At 33.5% G+C, this 24,594-nt stretch overlaps 1 pseudogene; it reads right to left on the reverse strand.

The window, feature by feature from the left end:
- Positions 1 to 11,023: 11,023 nt before the first annotated feature.
- On the reverse strand, positions 11,024 to 23,594 carry LOC114386226 (annotated as a pseudogene).
- Positions 23,595 to 24,594: the final 1,000 nt, after the last annotated feature.

Below are 24,594 nucleotides of genomic sequence, written 5' to 3' on the forward strand. Positions count from 1 at the left end.
TATCTTAGCTGTTGATTTTGTTGGCAACAATGACAATCCTTTGTTAATTTTTCTATCATTGGATTAAAGCTTTTTTTTAAAGGATTTTTGCCTATAAATATTACTGGCATAGGTATTACCTTCCGCATAATATCATTAGCCTATAGTCTATATTCATAACATCAATTAACTGAGCGTTGCATCAACTCTTCTTTATTTAAATGAGTTCATTTGATGTTTGAGCTTTTGTATATTACAACGGCCAAACAATTACAACCGAGCGTGGATCCACATTGTTTGTCAATGATAACACAAGGTTAGTTTGCCTTCATCAAGACATGACACTTGAGGCCTTAATGCAAGCCATCCAGGGTAAGATTACACCATGTTTGCACAACAAACAAGTAAGTGACATCTATTATCAATGGCCTATATCCAATGTTGATGGAAATATTGAATATAAGGCGTGGAAACTCGTAAACAATGAGGATGTGCACACAATGTTTTCTATATTCATAGAAAATCCTAACCTCATGTGTGTTGAAATCAAATCAAAGTCCTAATGCAGTCTTTGGGACCTTATGAAAAAAATTGTTTGACAAAACAATGAAACTTGAATGACATTATGTAGAGATTACAATTTATCTTTATTGAAATTTTTATTTTCATGTTATTTTGATTTCAATGTAAGTGTTTGTTTACTATAAAAATAATGTATGTATTTTTCTTGTAGCAAATATATTAATGTATGTGTTTCTCATTTTAGTTTTTTATTAATAAATATAAACAAATCAATTGCACAACGCATCACGAATCATCAACCCATCAACAATTCACAAATAAACATCTAGAACTTGTGCTAGAAAAGTGGTGGTCGAGATAGCATTGACGACAATCAACGGCCTAAAGTGCATTGACGTACACTACTACAAAATATACGTTCAACATCATCAATTTAACATTGGTTACAAGAAAAACCAATGTTAAATTGTACATAGTGACATTTCTGTAAATAACTGGAACTTCTTAACATCGATTTTCAAAAAATCGATGTTGTTAGTAATTACTTAACATCGGTTTTTTTGAAATGTTGTTAGTATAATGTTAACACCAATTTTTGAAAAAACTAATGTTAAGTAATTACTAACAACATTGGTTTTTGAAAATCGATTTTGTGAAATGAGTAGATAACATCGGTTTTTAAACAAAACAAATGTTAGTTCCTTTTTAAACACTTCAATAGCCATAGCCATCATGGAGAGGTCCAAAGTGGTGAGCCAGCAGGAGAAGGAGAATAATAATAAGCTTCATCGTGCAAGAGAAAAGAGCCTTTACACGGAATTGATTCTCGATGAGGAAATCAAAGAAGGGATCAATAGCATCATGGGGAGCAGTATCCAAGAGGTCTCAAACGAAGCCGTTAGTAAGTTGTCCAAAATTAACACCAAGCCCCTGCATGTGGCCACCGAGAAGAAGATGAAGAAGAAGGTGGCCACGCCAGCGAAACTCATTTCACAGAAACTCTTTGTCCTCGTCCAACGACGTCGTTTCTACTCCCACCATTCCCCTCTATCGCTCTACTCTCCCACTTGAAGTCAGGTTGAGGATTTTGAGTCCTTTGCCATCGATTGCATGCGAGGTCTATTTTCTTCATCTCTCTCCTTGTATTGTCTTTTGTTTCTTCCAATTCGGGAGATCTATTTCAGATTTCCTTTCAACTGACTTTATCTTATTAAAAATTATCTGAGTTACAAAATTGTTGCTAGTTATGTCATCCTAGAGTTGGTTCCCATGCTGTTGTTTACATGGAATGGTTTTATAGATATTAATCTTGTTTTTGTTGTGTTTCATAATCATTTATGAGATGCTAACAATGATGTGGGGTAAATTTTAGAGATAGGGGGAACAACATGAAGACTAAGCTTTGGAGCTTGAAGAAGTTTTTTCTTTTTATATGCCCAACTCTTTGAGTGACATTTGTATTGATTATTGCATCTCACTTTCCATTTTTTCATATGTACATCATGCATTATCATGTAGAGACAGGAAGATTGTTTCTAAAGTTATAAACTTCTTCAGTGCATAAAATTCTCTATTTTAATCGATTACAAGGTTGATCGTAATCAATTACACAAGAGTTTGTAGCTTAGAGAGAGATTCTAGTTTCGGTTTAATTGATTACCAATTAATCATAATTGATTACACAATTTAGTTGAGACCATATCTGATTTTTTATGAGTCTCTGCTCTAATCGATTACTAGGTGATCGTAATTGGTACTGCATTAATTTTCTTTTCAAAATACAAGTGATGAGTTGGCGTAATAATTTTGTTAGGTTATACGTTCCTTAGAGAAAAGTTAGGTTATACGTGCCACGCACACAGATTTAGTTTATGTTTAATATTTAAGATAACTACACTTTTAGTTAATAAATGAATACTAAAAAATATTTTAGTAAACAGTTTAAAAAAATATTCGGCTAAGGCTTCTTTGGTGTGAAAAGTTAATTCAAATATCTTTATTTTGGTATCTTTATCCATTTATATATATATATATATATATATATATATATATATAATTTTATAATTAGAAAGATACATTGATTGCTTAAATTTAACAACTCCTATTTTTTTTTCGAGAAAGAAATGTCACCGGAGATAAGGAAAAAATGTCTAAATGTCTAAATGTACCCATGAGTAATTCCTACTCTCTATGATCATGTCTAAATGTACCATGTTGATGTTCTCCTCCTTTATGAAATCCTATTTCACTCTAGCCATGTTGAAGAAATACGAAGACAAGTTAATTTTGATTCTTATTTTGTAGTTGATCCCACTAGCAAAGGTGGAGGCCTCTCTCTTGGAACCTGCTTCACACCCTATCAAATGACGTCTCCCTCCCTTAGTGCATTTTTAGTGGCTTCAACTATCTTCTATCAAATAATGAAAAGTTTGGTTTGATGAATCATCCTTCTTGGCTTATTTAGGGTTTTCAAGAAGTCATTTGTGACTACAACCTTTATGACCTTTCCATGGAAGGTTTTCAAATGACCTGGGCAAAATGTAAAGGAAAACATGATGCTATAGAGGATAAACTTGATAGAGGTCTTGCTACTTTTGATTGGATGGACCTTTTCCCAAATTTCAAGCTAACTAATTTTGTTGCTGTCAGGTTTGATCACTCTCCAATTTTGCTTCATCTTCATGCTACTAAAAACATCTTTTTCCATAAAAAAAGCAGTTTGAGAATTTATGGCTTCTTGAACCTGAGTTGAACGATATTGTTCATCATGGATGGATTAAATCTTTATCAGACGACATCATAGCAAAGATCAACAGTTTCTCAGAGGAGATGAACACTTGGGACTGTAAATTGAGGAGGAAATATGATGACCAAATCCAATCCTTTAGACAAGAACTTGAGGCCACCCGTCAGTCAAATGACATGAACAATTCTGATAAATCCCCTGACCTTGATGGATTGAATCCAACTTTTTACAACAAAAAAAATTGGTACTTATGTGGTACTAATCCAAATATTACTTGGTGAATTCTTGCTATGAAGAATTACATGAGAAACTAAATTCGTTGATTGCTCAAGAAGAATCTTATTGGAGAAAAAGAGCCAAGATTTTAGGGTTAAAAGACGACAATGTAAATTCTAGATTTTTTCACTCATCCATAACTTCTAGGAAAGCATCCAATGTGGTCCACTCCCTAAACTATGATGATGGAGTTACTGTTCACAACCAAAAAGAAAAGGCTAATGTTGTCATTTCCTCACTACTAAAAAAAAGGCTTTCTACATCGCCCTATTAACATCGGTTATTGATAAAACCGATGTTAACGAAAGCGTGGTGACATTTCCGTAATTAAATGGAGTTACTTAACATCGGTTACAACAAAACCAAGGTTAACTACTTGACGTTAACATCGGTTATTTAAAAAACCGATGTTAACATGATGTTAAGATGAATATGGTAACATCGGTTTCGGCAAAACCGATGTTAACTTCATAGAGTTAACATCGGTTTTGAGAAAGCCGATGTTAATGAGTTGATTGTAACATCGGTTTGTTAAAAAACTGATGTAATGTATTTTATGTTAACATCGGTTTTTACATCGGTTAACATCGGTTATCCATAAAAAACCGATGTTGTTATGTTTATAAGTTAAAAATTGAGATTTCACAAGCCGCACGCGCTCGAAAACCTTGCCCTCCCTATTCTCTTTGTCACCGTGAAATCGCTCTTCTCTTTCTCCTCTCACCTGAAAACTGCCGGAAACCGCTCCCTCGACACCCGCATTGTCCTCGCTCGAACCCACACAACCCCCTACACTGTCGGAAAACCCACATTGTCCTCGCTCTAACCCACAGAACCCCCTACAGTGCCGGAAAACCCACATTGTCCTCGCTTGAACCCACAGAACCCCCTACACTGTTCTTGGAAGTCTGGCTCGAAGAAAACCCAACATACACTGTTGCTACTAGGGTGCTGAAACAGTTGTGGGTGCTCAAAGCTCAAAGCTTTCTCCGCGAGGTACGTAGGTCAACTTCGTCTATGCTAAGTTTTCGTGGGTGTTCATGTTTTATTGATGATAATAATAATAATAATAATACGTCTTCAGTTGCAGTATTGCTGATTGAGGTACGAGGAAAGCTTAAAGTTTCGTGCCATTTTGTTAGATCTCACTGCCATTGTCACTATTTGGGTTCGAGGTAAGCTTGGTCTCTTTTTCATTTGTAGTTTACTTAGGAAACATGTTGAAGTTTGTCTCTGTTAAATCTATAGACTGCTTGGAGCACCAGTAGAGATTACTAGTGATAAGGATCCTGTTATTGTGAGTAATTTAGCTCACTATCTCATTATTTTGCATTAAACAGGTTCATAACAAGTTACTGACACTTCTTGCAATTATTTTGGAGTTTGGGGGACTTGTTTGGTATGTCACAAATATTCCAAATGCCTTCCATATAAATTTGTTTGATATATAACTTATACTGTGGTGTCTGCCCTTAACAAATGCTGATTGTCTTTCATCAACAAGGTGATTCAAGACCTTACTAAGCCTATTAGATAGGACTTTAGCAATAATTTTGTAGACACAACCTATGAGGGATATGGGTCTGAAATCACTTATATGTTGAGGATCCTTGAGCTTAGGGATAAGAGCAATGAATGATGAATTGAGGCCCTTAGGAAAAGCAGCATTCACATGAAATTCTGCCAAAAACCTTAAGAACTTAGGTTTCAGCTCATTCCAAAAATGCTTAATAAATATGAAATTAAACCCATCTGGCCCTGGGCTTTTGTCATTGCCACAAGCCCACACTGCAGAAGATATCTCCTCCTCTTTAAAAGGCTCAACCATCATATCTCTCTGGTTTGGAGTCAGGACATCAAAAGAAATTCCATCTAGATTGGGTCTGAGTAGATGAGGTTCAGAAAATCTACTCTGAAAATGCTGCATGACTTCAGCCTTAATCATGTTAGGGTTTTCTACCCAAGAGCCATCAATCAACATCCCCCTCAAAGCATTTCTCCTCTTGTTGTAATTAATAATTCTATGAAAATAAGAGGTGTTGCTGTCTCCTTCTTTGATCCACTTGCTTCTAGATTTCTGTCTTACAAAAGACTCATGGAGAGTAGCCTTTTCCCCAAGATCAGCTTGAGTTTTCTTGAGCTCCTGGACTTGCTGATCAGAAGGTTGTGCTGATAGTGAGTTCTCCAAATCATTTAGCTTTTGCTGAATCTGCTTGACTTTGTTACCCAAGTCTCCAATATTATCTGTACTCCAGTTTTTTAGCCTTTGCTTGAGGATCTGAAGTTTGCTTTTTAGAACATATCCACCCCACCCCTTAGGCTGAGATTCAAACCAGCAATCCCTCACCACCTTCTGATAGTCTTTATTCATTAACCAACCATCATAAACCTTAAAAGGCTTAGGGCCCCAATCAATGCATTTAGAATACATAATGATAGGACAGTGATTAGAATAATTCCTTTCAAGGATAAATTGAGAGCTATCAGGCCACTTAGATAACCATTCATCAGAGACCAGCACTCTATCCAGTTTGCTTTTACAGGATCCATTTGGCCTAAACTAGGTAAAAGGCTCACCCACACAAGGAATGTCATCAACCTCCATATCATGTAGCCAATCATTGAATTCAGTTATAAGGTTAGAATCTGAATTACTGTGATTGCTACCCATTCTCTTAGAGGGATGTCTAACACAATTAAAATCCCCTACAAGACACCAGCAGTCCACTTGGGATTGAAGCTTCGTTTTACTCAAAGACTGTCATAGCTGTCTTTTACCTTCTATATCACAAGGAGCATAAATATTGGCCACAACCACTCTCTGCATATCAGCCATCCAAACCCCTTCTAGCAGAATCAGACCCTTTTCTGATAGTCTAAAGTCAACCTGGAAATTGTTATTATTCCAGACACATAACATCCCCCAGCAGTATTCACAGCTGGATGCCATTCCCAAGCAAATCTGGGTGCCCCCACAATTCATAAATATTTAACTTTGACTTAACATAAACAGACATCTCACTGAAACATGTATGCGAGCGGGGAATTCTGATATCTATGGATTCCTCGAGCAACAGTCCATTCAGAGGTCTGGGCAATCGCAGTTTGAGTCTGAAAGTTACATAAAGACTTGGATGCAGAGTTCAAAACGCGATGTTTATCTTGGAGCCTACCTAAATGGGTAAGTCACAAAATAACTGAATTTAATTAATGTTTACTAATGTACTAACCCATATTAATCTCCACTGCAGCGGACATGGCAGATGGTGGTCATCCTGCCCAAGGAACACCTAGTTGTCTGGTTTTGTTCATTTCATAACAGGCCAGACAACTACCTTAAGGGGATTATTAATAGGTTAGTGTTCTTTTCAATACATTTGCATTGAAATACCTCAACGTACAACACCAGTTTTTAATTGTTACTCATCTGGAACAGTGCTTTAAAAGGTCTTGATGATGCTCCACAACCTAAATCAAAGGCTCCTGCTAGGTGGATTGTCGTCAAGGTACGTCATTTACATAAAACTTCCACTTATATATATTTCTTTATGTGTCTGTACACTAGTTGTTTAATTAATATCCAAATTTCATTATGTATTTAGTGTAATAGACAAAAAGGAAGTACTGAGTGCGGCTACTATGTGATGCACTGGATGTCCACCATCAATTTAGGAACTTTTAGGAATAATTGGGAAGCGGTAAGTTTATTTCAAACAAAATCGATTTATTTATAATTTGTATTACATTATTAACTTATTATGATTTATTTCATCATGCAGTATTTTAACGATCCTAGACCATTGGAGCCAGAGAGATTAAAGGCATTGCGGATCCAGTGGACACAGTTTTATCTCCGAGTTAGAGATCAGGCCTAGGATTTAGGGACATTATCTTTAGCTTTAGTTTACTTTGGTTTAACATTTTTGACATTTTCTATGTAATATGAACATTGAATTCATTTGATGATTGTTCTTTATGATAAATCAATTATTTGATGTTTATTACCATTAAAACTGCTTGAAAGCAGAATAAAATGTTTATTTGCTGTGAATTGGGCTTGAAATTGCATTTGACAAGTACAATTTTGGGTTTACTGTAAAAACAGAAAGTATATATATAAAAAAAATACTTGAAAACAACATCGGTTATTAACAAAAACCGATGTTAATATGGTAAACAACATCAGTTATTTACAAAAACCGATGTCGACATGAACCTTAACATCGGTTGTAATAGAAAACTGATGTTAACGTTTGTATATTAACATCGGTTATTTGTGTATAACCGATGTCAGTGTTTGTATTTTAACATCGGTTATACACAAATAACCGATTGGCATTTATGTGGTATTGGTCCAGAGATTACTTGTCTTGAAATTGGTTCGTTCCCTAATGAGGTGAATGCAACAACAATTGTCCTTGTTCCTAAAATCAACAATCCCACTTACATGAAAGATTTTGACCTAATCTCTCTTTGCGACATCCTTTTATAAAATCATTTCCAAAGTCCTTGCCAATCATCTTAAACTGATTCTTCCTAATTGTATCTCCTTTGAGAATCGTTTTATCCTTGACAATGTTATCTTGACCTTGAAATTATCAACCTCATGAGATGTAAGAAAAAAGGGTAAATGGAGGAAATTGCTTTAAAAATTGACATTAGCAAAGCTTTTGATAGAGTTTTTTGAAATTACTTGTTATCTATTATAGAAAAAATGGGGTTTCGTGAAAAATGGATTTGATGGATGAAACTTTGCCTCCAAGAAATTTAGTATTCAATTCATGTTAATGGTGATAGTGTTGGGAATGTTTCTCCAAGGAGAGGACTAAGGCAGTGTGGCCCATTATCGCCTAACCTTTTCATTCTTTGCACAAAGAAGACTTTTTGTTATTCTTAAAAAATATGAGTTGAGAAGAGACATCCATGGAGTGAAAATGTGTAGAGGTACTTCGACCATCTCACGCTTTTATTTGCTAATGATTGTTTTTTGTTTTGTAGGACAAATGAGGGAGAAACCATTCTCCTTAAGGAAATTCTTGACACTTGTGGAGTAGCTTTGATTTGGACAATTGATAAACTTTCAGACATATGAAGTTCTTTTTAGTTCCAATACACCTCAACACCGAGGTATTACATATCTTCTCTTCTAGGAGTTACAACAAACATTGGCATAGGCAAATATCAAGGGCGAACATCTAGTATTGGGATAAGGAAAAAAAATCTATTTACAGTTTCCTCAAAGATAGGGTTTGGAATGGGATTCACCATCAGTCAACAAAGTTCATCTCCAAAGTGGGTATGGAGATTTTATTATAGTCAGTGGCCCAATCTATTTCTACATTATGTATGGATGTTTTTCTTCTTCCTTCTAACCTTCGGGAAGAATTAGAAAAAATGATGAATTTCTTTTGGTGGGGAAGCAACAACAATCATAATAAAGGTATTCATTGGCTAAATTGAAAAAGATTATTTGTGAGAAAAGAATTTGGAAGAATGAGATTTCAACACCTTCAAGCTTTTAGTCTAGTCATGCTACCAAAGTTAGAGATTGCAAACCAACCATGATGCTATAGTTTCTAAAGTGCTCAAAGCTAAATAACATCCATCTAGGGCATAATTCGAGTTTTGTTTGGTGTAGTATTCACACTTCATGGATAGTGATAAAGGAAGGCTTGAAATGGAGGATAGGAAATGATAATTCTATTAAAGTCTGGTCCCAACCTTAGTTAAATTTTGCTGATAACTGTTACATCATATCTCCTATAATTGCTGGCCACAAAAGTTTACTAGTGAGTACACTAATTGATCAACAAACAAAGAACTTGGAAGAAAGATGTTCTAAAAATTTTACAATTACGGTATGTATAGTGTTAAAAGTTCTTATCATAACACTATGGATACTGTTTTAGACAATGAACACTTTGTGTGGAGGCTGCTGCTGCATCGGTGCCTTCTGCTTAAACAATACAGAATCTAACTGGCATTTATTTGTGTACTGTGAGATAGCAAAACATATCTGAAAAGAAGTTGGCCTTTGGACCATTAATTGTTGAAGGAAATATTCTCACGGCTGACAGCATCAAAGGTTTGATTTTTTATTTATTGCAATAGCTTGACAATTCCCTGCTTTCCAAAGTTATGATCACGATGTGGGCTATCTAGAATAACAGAAATGAAAAGATCTGGAACGACAATGCATGGCATGCCCTCCATATCTGTTAGCCTTTCGAATCAAACCAGATTTAACCAAATCATTTGCACTTTGATTGGCTTCACGGTAAATAGACATCTATTAGAACACCTATGAAGAAAAGAATGTTGTGAATGTAAAAATAAAAAAAAAAACAAAAAAAAAAACACTTTATGTACAAACCAAACAATACAACTTAGTTAATGCAAAAATTTAATTAAAATATATTGATGATGAAAAAGAAATATATACTATCAACCCATCATAAATAATCATGTTATTAAAAATTATTAATTTTATAATAACCATCCTTTAAAAAAAAAAAACTTTGAGGTATTATCTAATTAGAAAATGTAATAAACAACATACTACTAAAATTGAAGTCTTTGATACAATAGGGACCATATCCCCTATCGTCACCTAATCATGTAACACGAAACGAGGAAAGGCATCTCAGTTTATAAAATTCCCTGCAGGTTATATTCCTTTTACTTTTCTTAGTGCGTGACTGATTATTCGCTGCAGACAAAATTGCTCTAACTTTTTTAGTTGCAATTCTCATGACAAATAATGTGTATTGTATTTTGAAATATCCATTCTTTTTAGAACTAGAAGGTAAAACTTGCATGTTTTATCTACCCTGAAAAAAATGTTGCATATTTCAGAAAATGAATTTAATGAATGAAATTATTTAATGAAATCACTTTTAGATATGTGTTTATCACACACACACACTAAATGAGTTTAAGAAGGGCGATATATTAAATTTAATTAAAATGCACATATAGTTTAAAAAAATTAATTATATTATTATTTAATCATAAATTATTATACATGATAAATATTTTAGTTTTTATAATAATTATTTTAAAAATTATACCTCAAATATTTTTTAATCCATCGACAATATAAAAATATTTATGGTGTAAGAAAATTAAAGTCTATATATTTTAATGAAGACAAGTGATTTGAACTCCTAAATATACTGGGAAATAATAGCGTTTGTTAGCTTTGCCCAAGCTGCATTTTATAAAAATATTTTATTAATTTCTTTTAAAAAAATATTAAGTTTTATCAAACATTAATTTAACCTTTGATTACATTTTGAGATTTCCAAAACTTATTGTAGGCTACAAATTAAGCATTTTTTTAAATAATTTATTTACCTTATCACTTCTTTTTCCCTTCACTCTTTTTTCAGTTACTGGATTAACCTTATATTTTCTTTTAAATAATTTATTTAAACTGTTTTTGTTTTTGTATGAGTAATGTGTTACCATAATATTATGTAAGTGCCATTTTTTTCTTCCTTAGATTTTGATGTCTAATAATAATGTTGGAAAATATCCTAGTCCCACAGCTGCCTTATTCCTTGGAGTGCAACTTATATATCTATGAGATTTCAACTTAAAAAGGTATTTCCCAATATTGGGATTAAGGGTGAGCATAGTGGTTGGAGCATGTGCATAGGCAGGAGAAAGCTTGAATGAGAATTTTTGTAAAAGTAATGACAAAACCATCTTTGCAACTAATAGAGCAAAAATTTGGCCTATGCACATTCTAGGACCCCATCCAAATGGGAAAAATGAGACTTGGCCTTTTGTTGCCTTTGCAACTCCGTCAGCAAATCTTTCTGGTTTGAATTCGGTAGCATCATCACCCCAAATATCACGATCTTGGTGAATCACCAATATTGGTAAGGAAACTTGCACTCCTTTAGGAAGGGACACGTTTCCAAGTTCCACATCATTCTTGATAGCTCGATTGAAAAAAACTACAGGTGGGTAAAGCCTGAGAACCTCATATAAAATCATGGTCACCTATTGTAAAGAAAGATATATTCATTAAGATTCAACACTAAAAGCACTTGCCATATTAATATAACCATGCCCTTAAGTAAAATCATGTGAACCAAAAATTATTGACACAAGTAATTCGAAATTTGGTCTCTTGATCAAGGACTAAGGTTTGATTCCTAACTTGAGAATAAGATTATTGAAAGTACCACTTTATCCTAAAGTAGGTTAATGTGGGAGAGTATTAAGTTGGGTGTCAAATAATGTGGTAAGTACTTACAATTTTGAGGTGACTTAACCAATCATAATCTGGCATTTTGTTACCAAAAACATGCAATACTTCCTCCCTAGCATGTGCTTGCCAATCAGGATATCTACTCAACAATATCATTGTCCAAACCAGCAAAGCCGATGTAGTTTCTTGCCCTGCTATGTATAATGCATTACATTCCTCAATTACTTCTTGGCTAGTCATTGCAATGGACTTATTGTTTCCATGTTCATGTATTTCCATACAATTTGATTCCAAAAGCATGCCTAATAAATCATGGTTTAAAACTTCACCGGCCTTCATTGTTTTCTCTCTTTTGTTGATGATCCTTTAAGTTGTTGATGTATGATGTAATTCAGTTAGTTAGTTAGGAGTTAGGAGTTAGTTAGTTTGACAGCTATGAAGGTTGTTATAGCTATATGTGCAGTGTATAAATATAGTAGTGATCATGAATAAAAATAATGAGTATGAATGAGAATGAGAGTGCAGAAGTTTTATTCAGAATTCTAAGTTTCCTCTATTTTCTTTCATCTTCTCTTATTCTCTAACATAGAGTGAGTGAGTGCATAGTGTGAGTGTGTGTGAAGAGCTTCTTTGTTCCAACAACTGGTATCCAGAGCAGAAGTTCAAGATCCTTGGATACTGAAATTGAGATGGCCTCGAATGGAAATTTTTCAGCATCTATGCCTGTTCTCAAAGGCAAGAACTATGAAGATTGGTGTGCTCAGATGAAGGTAATCTTTCGATTTCAAGATGTGACAGAAGTGGTGCAAGAAGGGGTTCAAGAACTTGAAAGGAACCCAACTGATGCACAGAAAGTGGCTCACCGTGAATTGATGAAAAGAGATGCAAAGGCATTGTTCATTATTCATCAGTGTGTAGATGCAGATAATTTTTAGAAAATTAGATCTGCTGATACTGCAAAGAAGGCATGGGATACTCTAGAAAAATCCTATGCAGGGGATAGCAAACTCAAGAAGGTGAAGTTGCAGACCTTGAGAAGGCAGTATGAACTTCTACAGATGAGTGATCAAGAAAGCATTGGTGAGTTCTTTTCTCGAATCTTGGCAATTATAAATCAAATGAATGCTTATGGTGACAAGCAATCAGACTTGGGGATCATTGACAAGGTATGAAGAACCTTGACACCAAGATTTGATCATATAGTGGTGGCAATTGAGCAAGGCCAGAATCTTGAAGAAATGAAGATTGAAGAACTGCAAGGAATTCTTGAAGCTCAAGAGATGAGGCTAAATGAAAGAAATTCACAAAGATCAGCTGAGCAAGCTATGCAAGCCCAAACAACCAAAGGGAACAACTATGATGGTGGCAAGAATAAGAAGGGAAAGGGAAAGTGGAAGGGGTCAGGTGAGGGCTCCAGCAGTTCTAGAAATCATAACCAGAATGAAGAAACTGACAAGAAAGGTGGAGGGAATCACAAAGGGGGCAAGAAGAAATTCAACAAGAAAGGGATTCAGTGTTATAACTGTCAGAAATGGGGACATTTTGCAGATGAATGCAGAAATAAAAGGGTTCCAAGAAATGCAGATGAGGCTCAATTGGCACAAGATGAGGATTCTGACTCTGATAAAGTGTTACTAATGGCAACAACAAACTCAGAAGAAGACAATGTTAATTTGTGGTATCTTGACACAGGCTGTTCCAATCACATGACTGGACATACAGAGTGGTTTGTAAACATTGATGATAAGGTGAAGAGCAAGATCAAGTTTGCAGATAAAAGCTCTGTAACTGCAGAAGGCATTGGAAAGGTGATGATTCAGAGGAAGGATGGACAACACTCATTTATCAATGATGTGCTATATGTTCCCAATATGAAGAATAATTTGCTGAGCTTGGGACAGTTGCTAGAAAAGGGCTACTCAATGCAGATGGAGGACAATCAAATGAAGATATTTGACAGCAAGAGGAGGCTGATTCTAAAGGCCTCTTTGTCAAGAAACAGAACATTCAAGATTGGAATTCAGATTGCAGAATTTCAATGCTTGGCTGCTTCTATAAGTGATGAAAGCTGGATGTGGCATCACAGGTTTGGTCATCTAAATTTCAGGAGTTTAAGTGAATTGAAAAGTAAGAAAATGGTTCATGGTCTTCCCAAAATTGAGATACCAAAACAATTATGTGTTGAGTGTTGTGTGTCAAAGCAACCAAGGAATTCTTTCAAGTCAGAAATTCCAATCAGATCCAAAAGAAAGCTTGAAGTGATCTATTTTGATGTGTGTGGTCCTTTTGAAGTGAAATCCCTAGGAGGTAACAGTTACTTTGTATCATTCATTGATGAATTTACTAGAAAAATGTGAATCTATTTCATTAAGCAGAAAAGTGAAGTGTTTAACATTTTTAAGAAGTTTAAGTTGTTGAGTGAAAAGCAAAGTGATGAGGTGATCAAAGTGCTTAGAACAGATGGAGGTGGTGAGTATAACTCACATGAATTTCAAGTATTTTGTGATGAAGAGGGGATAATTCATGAAGTGACATCTCCCTATACACCTCAACATAATGGTGTTGCTGAGAGAAGAAACAGAACCATTCTGAACATGGCCAAGAGCATGATGAAAGGGAAGGGAATGCCTCATTATTTCTGGGGAGAGGCAACTTCTACTGCTGTGTATATTCTGAACAGGTGTCCCACTAAGAGATTGCAGGAATACACACCTGAAGAAGCATGGTCAGAAAAGAAGCCTAGTGTGAGTCATTTCAGAATATTTGGTTCACTGTGTTTTAGGCATGTGCCTGAGCAGAATAGAAAGAAACTTGATGACAAGGCTGAACCAATGATACTCATTGGATATCATCCAACTGGTGCCTACAAGCTGTATGATCCTAGAATGAGGAAGGTTGTGATTAGCAGAGATGTCTTGATAGATGAAACAAAGGGCTGAAATTGGGAAATAAATACTGTTGACAATGGTGAAAGAAAGGTGATTGTGAACCTTGAAGACAAACAAAGTGAAGAGGATGTACCATCATGAGGAGAGCAACTCAAAAGGTCACAAAGAGAAAGGCAAGTACCACAAACACTTAGAGATTATGAATTGTATCCGGATACAACAATCACTGCAGAAGGGGATTTTGTGCACTTTGCTCTACTTGCTGAATCAGAACTAATGAGTCATGATGAAGCCTCACAAAGTTCACATTGGAGAGCAGCTATGGAAGAAGAATTGAGATCAATTGAGAAGAATCAGACTTGGGAGTTAGTCCATTTGCCTCAAGGAAAAAGGCCAATTGATGTGAAGTGGGTCTATAAGACTAAAGTAAAGCCTAATGGAGATGTGTCCAAGTATAAGGCAAGATTAGTAGCAAGGGGATTTCTGCAAAAACATGGCTTGGATTACAATGAGGTTTTTGCTCCAGTTGCAAGACTTGAAACTGTTAGGCTCATTGTGGCAGCTACTTGCAACAAAAATTGGTCTCTATATCAACTGGATGTGAAGTCAGCATTTTTGAATGGGCCACTTGAAGAAGAAGTCTACATAACTCAACCACCTGGTTATGTAGTTGCAGGGCAAGAGGATAAAGTCTACAAGTTGAATAAGGCACTATATGGCCTCAAGCAGGCTCCTAGAGCCTGGAATATGAAAATTGATAGCTTCCTAGTCCAGCAGAATTTCACCAAGTGCACTACTGAGCATGGAGTCTATGTTAGAAACACAGATTCTGGTGAGTTTTTGATAATATGTCTCTATGTAGATGATTTGCTAGTGACTGGCAGTAGTAAAGAAGATATAAGAGTGTTCAAAGGAAGAATAATGGATGAATTTGAGATGTCTTATCTTGGTGAACTATCATACTTCCTGGGTATTGAATTTGTTTCTACCAATAAAGGGATTTTCATGCATCAAAAGAAGTATGCAGAAGACATTTTGAAGAGGTTCAATATGATGGAGTGCAATTCTGTTATCACACCAACTGAAACTGGAATTAAGCTGCAAATAGATGGGGATGAGAAAGAAGTTGATCCTACCTTGTACAAGCAAATTGTAGGCTCATTGAGGTACCTATGTAACACCAGACCTGATATTGCCTATTGTGTTGGGTTGATAAGCAGGTTTATGGAGAAACCAAAGACACCTCACTTCTTGGCAGCAAAGAGGATTCTGAGGTATGTGAAAGGAACATTGGATCTTGGCATTTTATATCCTTACAGTCAGAAGAATATAGAAGGAGAAGTGTTTGGTTATAGTGATTCAGATTGGTGTGGTGATAAGGATGATAGGAAAAGCACTGCTGGGTATGTTTTCAAATTTGGAACATCACCAATCTCTTGGTGCTCAAAGAAGCAGAGTGTAGTTGCTTTGTCAACATGTGAAGCAGAATATATTGCTGCTGCTATGCCAGCCTGTCAAGCTCTATAGCTGGAAGCTTTAATGGAAGAACTAAACTCGAGAAATTGCAGTCCTATGAGGTTGTTGATGGATAACAAATCAGCAATTGATTTAGCTAAGCATCCTGTGGCACATGGCAGGAGTAAACATATTGAAACCAAGTTTCATTTCCTGCGTGATTAAGTGAGTAAGGAAAAGCTTGAATTGGAGTTTTGCAGGTCTGAAGATCAAGTTGTAGACATACTAACTAAGACATTGAAGTCTATCAAGTTCAAGGAATTGAGAGACAAGTTAGGAGTGACATCCTTGACAAATCTGAATTAAGGAGGGATGTTGATGTATGCTGTAATTCAGTTAGTTAGTTAGGAGTTAGGAGTTAGCTAGTTTGACAGCTATGAAGGTTGTTATAGCTATATGTGCAGTGTATAAATATAGTAGTGATCATGAATGAAAATAATGAGTATGAATGAGAATGAGAGTGCAGAAGTTTTATTCAGAATTCTAAGTTTCCTCTATTTTCTTTCATCTTCTCTTATTCTCTAACATAGAATGAGTGAGTGCATAGTGTGAGTATGTGTGAAGAGCTTCTTTGTTCCAACATAAGTGACGCCCACATATCAGTATCTATTTCTTTCATCCTCCTATGTGTAGTTGTCGGTAGCAACCTACAAATAGATCATATAATTACATTTTCAAATTAATTAGCTAGCCATAAATGTAATATGTAACGGTCCTTAACTAAGAAAGCTTTATATATAGCTCTATAGCCATTTTTGTGTTAGTAGTCGTACCACCATCCTGGAATGTAAACATTTCGTAATTTCATAATAAACCTAGCTTGCTCTTTCAGAAGTTCAAATATTCTTTTTCCTTTCTTCATAACTGCTTCCAAACGCTGTTCTAGAAATAATATCACAGGTCAAATTTTGAAGGAAAGGCCATACATCAATTTCACATTTGTTGTCTGAAGATAGCATCCCTTCCCATTTCGAAACCATGTCATCGCAACATTTAAAAAAAGTTGGCAACATAACCTGCGCAAGATAATGATAACATAATTGATCATGAAGTCACAAAACTTGATATATGGAGTAAAACATGCTAAAAAAATGACTGCCTAACAAAACATACATTCACCCATTTGCATAAAATTCTATATAAATACTTATAAGGTATGAAAATAATTAAATTAAATTAAATTATTTTCATACATTTAAATTAGTTTATACATGATTAAAATCAATTTTTTTCGGAAAAGTTAAATGAGAATTTCTACGAATTTGCTTACATAAGTTAATCTTAACTTACATATAAAAGAAACTTAATTAATTTTTTTTTTCTTATAAGTATTTTATCTAGAAATTTGTCCAATCAAAACCATTAAATTAATTAGTATGTATATAACCTTCAATTATTCAAAATGGAAAGCAGGGTTGATAATCTTTCGATGTATCCTCCATTTCTCGCCTTGTAAATTTGCAAGTCCAGTGCCCAACAAATTGATAATTAATGGGGCTCAACTTTGGTTTCTCAAAGTCTTGGATCTTGTTGAAGACCTCTTTGATTTGCTCAGGGTCTGTGATGATCACTTTTGGTGTGGGACCTTCCCATAAAAATGAATTTTTGCCTGCACATGTATGTTTTGTGTTATATATCTAACACCAACTATTTAATGAGGATTAATAACACTGACCTGAAATAAATGAATTCGAGAATTCAACTAAATGCATGAGATACCATACATAATGATATTCATATTTTTTAATATAAAATCTTGATATTAAAAGCTTCATACTTTCTAATTAAAAGCTTCCAAATTTTCATTTTTAAGCTATCTCATGAGTTTTGGCTCTTGCATGTCCCCCATATTTTGTATTCTTCCATTATTTCTTTAATAATATATAGACTTGTAGCATAAGATCATTAGGGAAAGGGTTACCAATATAGTTGGTATGCTTTTTCCTAATTAATGTGATATATGACTCTTATACTATTTTTTACAAGATTCTTTCTAAAAGCTAACATTTTCTATTCACGGCTAGAAAACATGGTTTTATGACGGGGATTTGGTGATGGTTTTATAAAAACCAGCGTTGTTAAGGAGGCGATGACATTTTTGTAAATACTAGTTATATTTCAACGACTGTTTTCTATAAAATGATCTAGAAATTGCATTTCAAAGGAAATTTTTAGGGAAAACATTGTTAAAATGAAGAATTCAAAGACAGTTTTCGACGATTTGAAAAATCGTTTTTGAAATTGAAGTCTTTTTCAGAAAACTGCTCCATCAGTTGTATCATATCCCCTCTCAGTCTCTTTGCAACCTCTCTCTCTCTCTCTCTCTCTCCCTCTCTCTCTCTCCATGTTAGTGTCACTCGTGTGTTGTTGTTGTTGCGTTGCCTCTACCACACTGTGGCACAGCCTTTGAAAATTCGATCTCGTCGCGAAGTGCTTTGAGTGCACCACAGATTTGGTCTCAATGCTTGACATCAACTCAATCACCAATGTTGGAGAGAGGAAACTGCTTCTAGATCTTAACCTATCTCGGTCCCAAACAGTGAAGTGTTGACTTTTCACGATTACCACTTCAAAGACGATTCAAAATCATCATGGAACGAGTGTTATAATCATCTTTAAAAGCCTACTTTGTAATAATGCATATTTTATTTAATGAACATAGTATTTAATCAATTTTACCAATAAGATATTATATGTCATATTTAATAATATAAATATATTTAATATTTAATAAATGTATTATATGTTTTAATACATAAATTTTAATATTTATAAATTTATAAAATAGAATAATATTATTTTATTTTTATTTTTACTTTAAAAATAATAAAAAAAACATATTTTTGAAATAGGAATCTATATTTAAAAATGTAAAATTATAAAATATAATAAATAATCTCTTAATTTTTCTACTTAAAATTTGACTACATATCATATTTTTAATAAATATAATATTTAATAATTTTATTATATTAAATAGTAAAAAGTATAGATCTATATATATGCGATAAAAATATATTATTATTATTATTGTTATTTATAAAAATAAAAGAGAAAACATATTTGAAATAGGAAACTTTAAATATATATTAATATCATAATATCAATAAATTGAAAAATATGTATGATAGCTTTTCTATTAATTATTATACTTACAATTGACTACATACTATATTTAATAAATATAATATTTAATGTTATTAGGTAGCCAATTTTACTTATAGTATAATAATTATGACACCTATTAAATATAATATAGTAAATGATATGTGAAAAATAAAAAATTCAAATGCACATTTATATAATAAAAATAAATTCATAAATATATAAATTTAATTTAAAAAATATTTTTTCAGAATTTTTTTATTCTTTAATTAAAATAATTTTAGTGTTTTTGCGTCATGTATGTTGTCTCTTAATATTGTTATACACAATTTTATATACATATATATATATATATATAAAATTTTATATATATATATATATATATATATATATATATATATATATATATATATATATATTGGTTACTGTGAAGAATTACATCACTAAAAAAATTATGTTTTTTATTATAAAATTAGAATTATAGAAATAATATTAAAAAATTTAGTCAACAATGAAATGCATAACAAATTAATTCAATTAACTATAATGTTTAATATATTTAAATTTTTATTCATGATTTCATTAAAAAAATAAGAAGTTGAATATTATTAATCTTAACAAAATAAATGCACACATTATCTTAGAAATATTATTTGTAATGAATCGTTGATGATAAACTAAAATGGATAAATAAAAATATTGAAAGTAAATCGAAAATTCGTTATATTTATAGGCATGTTAGACCTTTTCTTTTTAATTACAAAAATTACATTTTACTAATTTTAGTCCCTTAACCTTTATTTTTATCCTTACTTTATTTAGTCTATTGTCTCAAATAAAAAAAATTAAAATTAGAAATTCTAAAAAATTAAGAGAATAAAGGAATGATAAACCATAAATATATAACTCCCTCCTAATAAAAGCCCTTCTCACTCATGTTTCATTATTCCATGTTTCATAATTCTATTTATTTAAGATATGACAAGCATAAATATATTTTATTTATTAATATAAAATATCTATTAACTTTATGAATAATTAATTTTTATTAGAAAATTTAGTTGAGCACCTGTGATGGAGTGTTTCTTTTAAATTATATCTTTTTAGTTTATAAAAATTGAATTCAAGACATATTGCTTAAGAGAATTTGACTTTGAAACTAATGACTTGCTGTAAATTCTAGTATCCATTATACACTTTATAATCATTCATAATTTTTTGATAAGTAATCATTCATAATTATTATTATATATTACTAGCCTGCCATAACTAAACCTCCTATCACTCAGTATCTTTTATTATTCCGTGATTCATAATTCCATTTAAGATAACAAGCATGAATTCTAATCTCTAGTATACACTTCTCTTCTCTTTATTTTTTTTTGTTGTCATCTAGTATACAATCTCTAATCATTCATAGTTATTTTTACATATTACAAGCCTGCCATAACATTGGGTTATTACGCGCTTCTAAAATCCATTAATATATATACATTGGTCCATAATGTAATATTATAAATTCTTAACCATCATAATTAAGATATTAATTTGGTTCTTCAATACTCTTTTGTTTTTATCTTTTTTTATCATGCATTTTAATCAAACACATTCTTAAAATTCATCGTCTCTTCCTAAAATTATATTATATGAAATCAAACTCAAATTTTTTCTGTGAACTTAACGTATGTTGTTAATTTAACTACACCTTATTTAATAACATAGTTATATTTTGATGCTGTCTCAAATAACACAAGACTTTACGAATACGCAAGGTACACTGATTAAAAGATCTATCTTCAAAATCAATAACGTGGATTCCACAAGCGGTGCTCTTCAAAAGATATAATAACGTTTTGGAGGAATATGGACTCGCATGACATCTATAAACTCGACAATATAAACGTACCTTCTTCAAATCAGACAGTACGTGAGTCTTGCGACATTTGAGAATTCAATTTATACGTTCTTTAAATAATAATCTTCCTAAAGTTATTTGTGTTTGGTGCACAAAGATAGGCAACCTGATTGCTAGCCGTTAGATTAATGATCTTTATATTGAACGACTGGATTCGGTCTATCAGTGCAATCTTTTGTACCAGTTAATTAATTTTTAATAGTCATGGGTTATTTTATTTTTATATCCCTTCTTTATTATTAATTATTTTATTAAAAAATGTTCACATAAATATTATTGTGTTATTTTCCTTTGGTTAAGAATTTAATTTTATTTAATTATAATTTGTTGAGGATTGGTTGGTCGTGGGTGTTGGTGTCATTGTAGGGAGAAAAATAGTTTTAGAAAGTATTTAGTGAGACTCGTGAGGGTGGGAGACAAGGAGGTTGTAAAGGATAACGCCGCAGGAGTAGGAGTTGGGCTTCGAGCTGTCGTAGTGGACAAAGCGGAGGATCTTCGGCACGATGAAGACGGGGTCCACATGTTGTGTGGAGGAGCTTGTCACAGAGGTGCTTAAGGAAGGTAGAGAGGCCAAAGTCGAAGACTTTGATGTTGCGCGCCAATGGCATCCAAGAGTAGGTTTTGCGGCTTGAGGTAGTGGTGGGCGACGCCGCAGCGGTGGCATCTAGGAGTAGGTTATCCGGCACAGAATAAAGATCACGATAGCATAATAAAAAACAACAACAACCAAACAAGAACAAACACAAAACTAAATGGGCTAATCTCCCAAGTTGACACCCAAAACCACCACCTTCAATTTCCTACAACTTAGAAAAAGGCTTCTATTTCAAGTCAATGAACATGACCAAGTCCTAGAAACGCGGACAATCAACCCTCTTCAACAAAATTATTCTTCAAAATAGAACCCCACAAAGACAGCATAGAGCTTATCTTTCTACCTAGAAGGGCAAAACAATATTTGAAGTTCTTAATGGGCATTCTTATCTTTTCATGAAAGTAATGACAAAATTGTCTTTATATGTTAACTTAAATAAAATATTAAAAAGTTTAAATACCGACCCACTAGCGATACCCGATTTGTATTTCCTTGACCACAAAACACAAGGAATTTTCGTGACCACCATAGCCTACACCTCTTTAAATAATAATCATCCTAAAAATATGGTTTTCTTTATAGAGTGCCTGATGTTAATTTTTTCTTTATTTGGTTAGTTGGTTGTATTCATATATCACTACCTATATTCTAGATAGATTTTGGAAATGCATGATGTGGACAAGTTATGTAAATGCTATTTTTACTTGTAATTGCTCACAAGCTTATGATTAGTTTACTTATCAAACAATAAAAATACTGTAGGTATGCATATCAGACAGGTTAAGTTGGTAATTAGTTTTACCTGATGCACAATACTTACTCTCTCACATCTTTTGCTAGCTCTTTTTAACCCAACCAATTCTCCATTTCATGTTTGGAGGAACCACTTGGTGTTGACAAGTTACTGAGCATGAATACCATTGATAGGATTTAGAGGTTCTCGTCTGGTTATTGCCATCCTAGAATAGATAACTTGGGCATGGGAAACCGCTAGATTGAAGGACGAAGTTGCAGCACATCTAACAGGTGCAAGTAAGTCAAGCATTGAAATTTAAGTTAGAGACTTGATAAATTTTAGATGATGAAGAGTATGCAGTAGACACATTCCCATGGAATAGACAAACAATAGTTGTTATCCTTATGCATTCCATCTGATTTTAAATAATAATGTTTCTTTGTCTTATAGTTGGCTGATGCAAAGGATGTAATGAGAGCAATACATAACTTGAGAGGCATCAGATTACTAGTTCTGACCCCTAATTTAATGGTATATTAATAATCTAGATAGCCATAAATAGGCAAACATATATTCACATCTCTAACCTGTTACATTCATAGGGTTTTAAAGTTGCAATTATTGGCTTCTAGTGCTAGAGAAGTTGGTATTTTTGCATCATGATCCTTTTCATCTCAACCTAAGTTTCCACCAAAGGCTCCTCATTTCTAGCTCTCTCCCTTTGCAATTTGTTCCACCACACAAGAGCATAATCCGAGAATTCCGCGGCTGCTAGCTTCAATTTTTGGGCCTCTTCATAGGTGTTACATCAAAAGATATGCTCTATCTTGAGTTCCCACTCCAAATATGCCTCCGGATCACTTTTGCCTTTAAAGGGAGGAATGTTGAGCTTGACTTCTTCAATTTGATTTGGCCTTGGACCAGCACCATTTCCTCCTCTCCTTTCGTCCTCATGATGTTCACGATTATCTAATCGATTAGTTCTTTCATATAACTCCTCGTTGTTCTCTCTCAATAGTCTTTGCATTTGAGCATTGAGAGCATCCAACAAGAATCTTTGTGCCCCATCCAATTGATATTCACCACCACCTGACATCTTCAAAATAAAAATAATAATAGTTATAAAGAAAATAGAACCTCACCGCACTCAAGTGTATCTCTCAAATATGACTTTTTTTTTTAAAAAATTTGTACACTCTTGCCTTTTTCCACTCTAGAATTCTCCTTGAGTTCTAAAGCAATTCAAGTTAAAGTTTACACAAAGTTCAACCACCAATTTGTGACAAGGAAAAGGCTTAGGGTTAGGCTAATAAAGGCTTAGAACAAGGACAAAACAATTCCAGCAACTACACAATGGGATTATTTTTGAAGGAATTAAACTTCATAAGTTGGTAACCTTCTAACAACCAATTGTATTACCTTCAAGAATTTTTTAAAGCTATTATAGCATGAACCACTCAGCCCAAATATTTTTTTTAAATAAGTTTCTGCCTTTTTTTTAACAAGAAATTAAAGGCCTAATTTTTGCAATGGTTCAGTCTCAATAAAAAAATAACATGAACAAGGTAATATAAAATGGCAAAGAAGAAATTAGAAAGATGTTACCAAGAAATTTCAGCCCAAGCAATCTTGAAAACCCTTGATGTAAACCCATTTGCACAAGGGTTGAAGATGGATCTTCAAAGATGTTTTTTTTTGTATGAAATTTAGAAAATGGAATAAGAGAGAAAGTGACGAGTTTATGGAGGGCTGAATGGAAGGTATTTGGTTCAAAGTTTGAATGTGTTCGGATGAAGAATGAAGATGATAACAATGGTGTTCAAGTGAGATTAAAGAATGAAGGTTTAGAATGATGAAGAAGGATGTCGGAAGAATCACTCCTCCGGAATTAGTGTCACACACAAGGTAGTGTTCCTTGATAAACCAATTTATTAAACCACTCAAGTAACTAAAAAGATTCACTCTCACACTTTAGAAGGTGATTAAAACTCAAATTCAAGATTTGTCCCTTTTTTATTAGAAAATGTGCAGCCTATAAATAGGAATGACATCAAGTTGGTTACACAAGTGAAAAGATGAAATAATCACCAATAAAA

Source organism: Glycine soja, chromosome 15 (genome assembly GCF_004193775.1).
Source record: "Glycine soja cultivar W05 chromosome 15, ASM419377v2, whole genome shotgun sequence".
NCBI classification, from domain to species: domain Eukaryota; kingdom Viridiplantae; phylum Streptophyta; class Magnoliopsida; order Fabales; family Fabaceae; genus Glycine; species Glycine soja.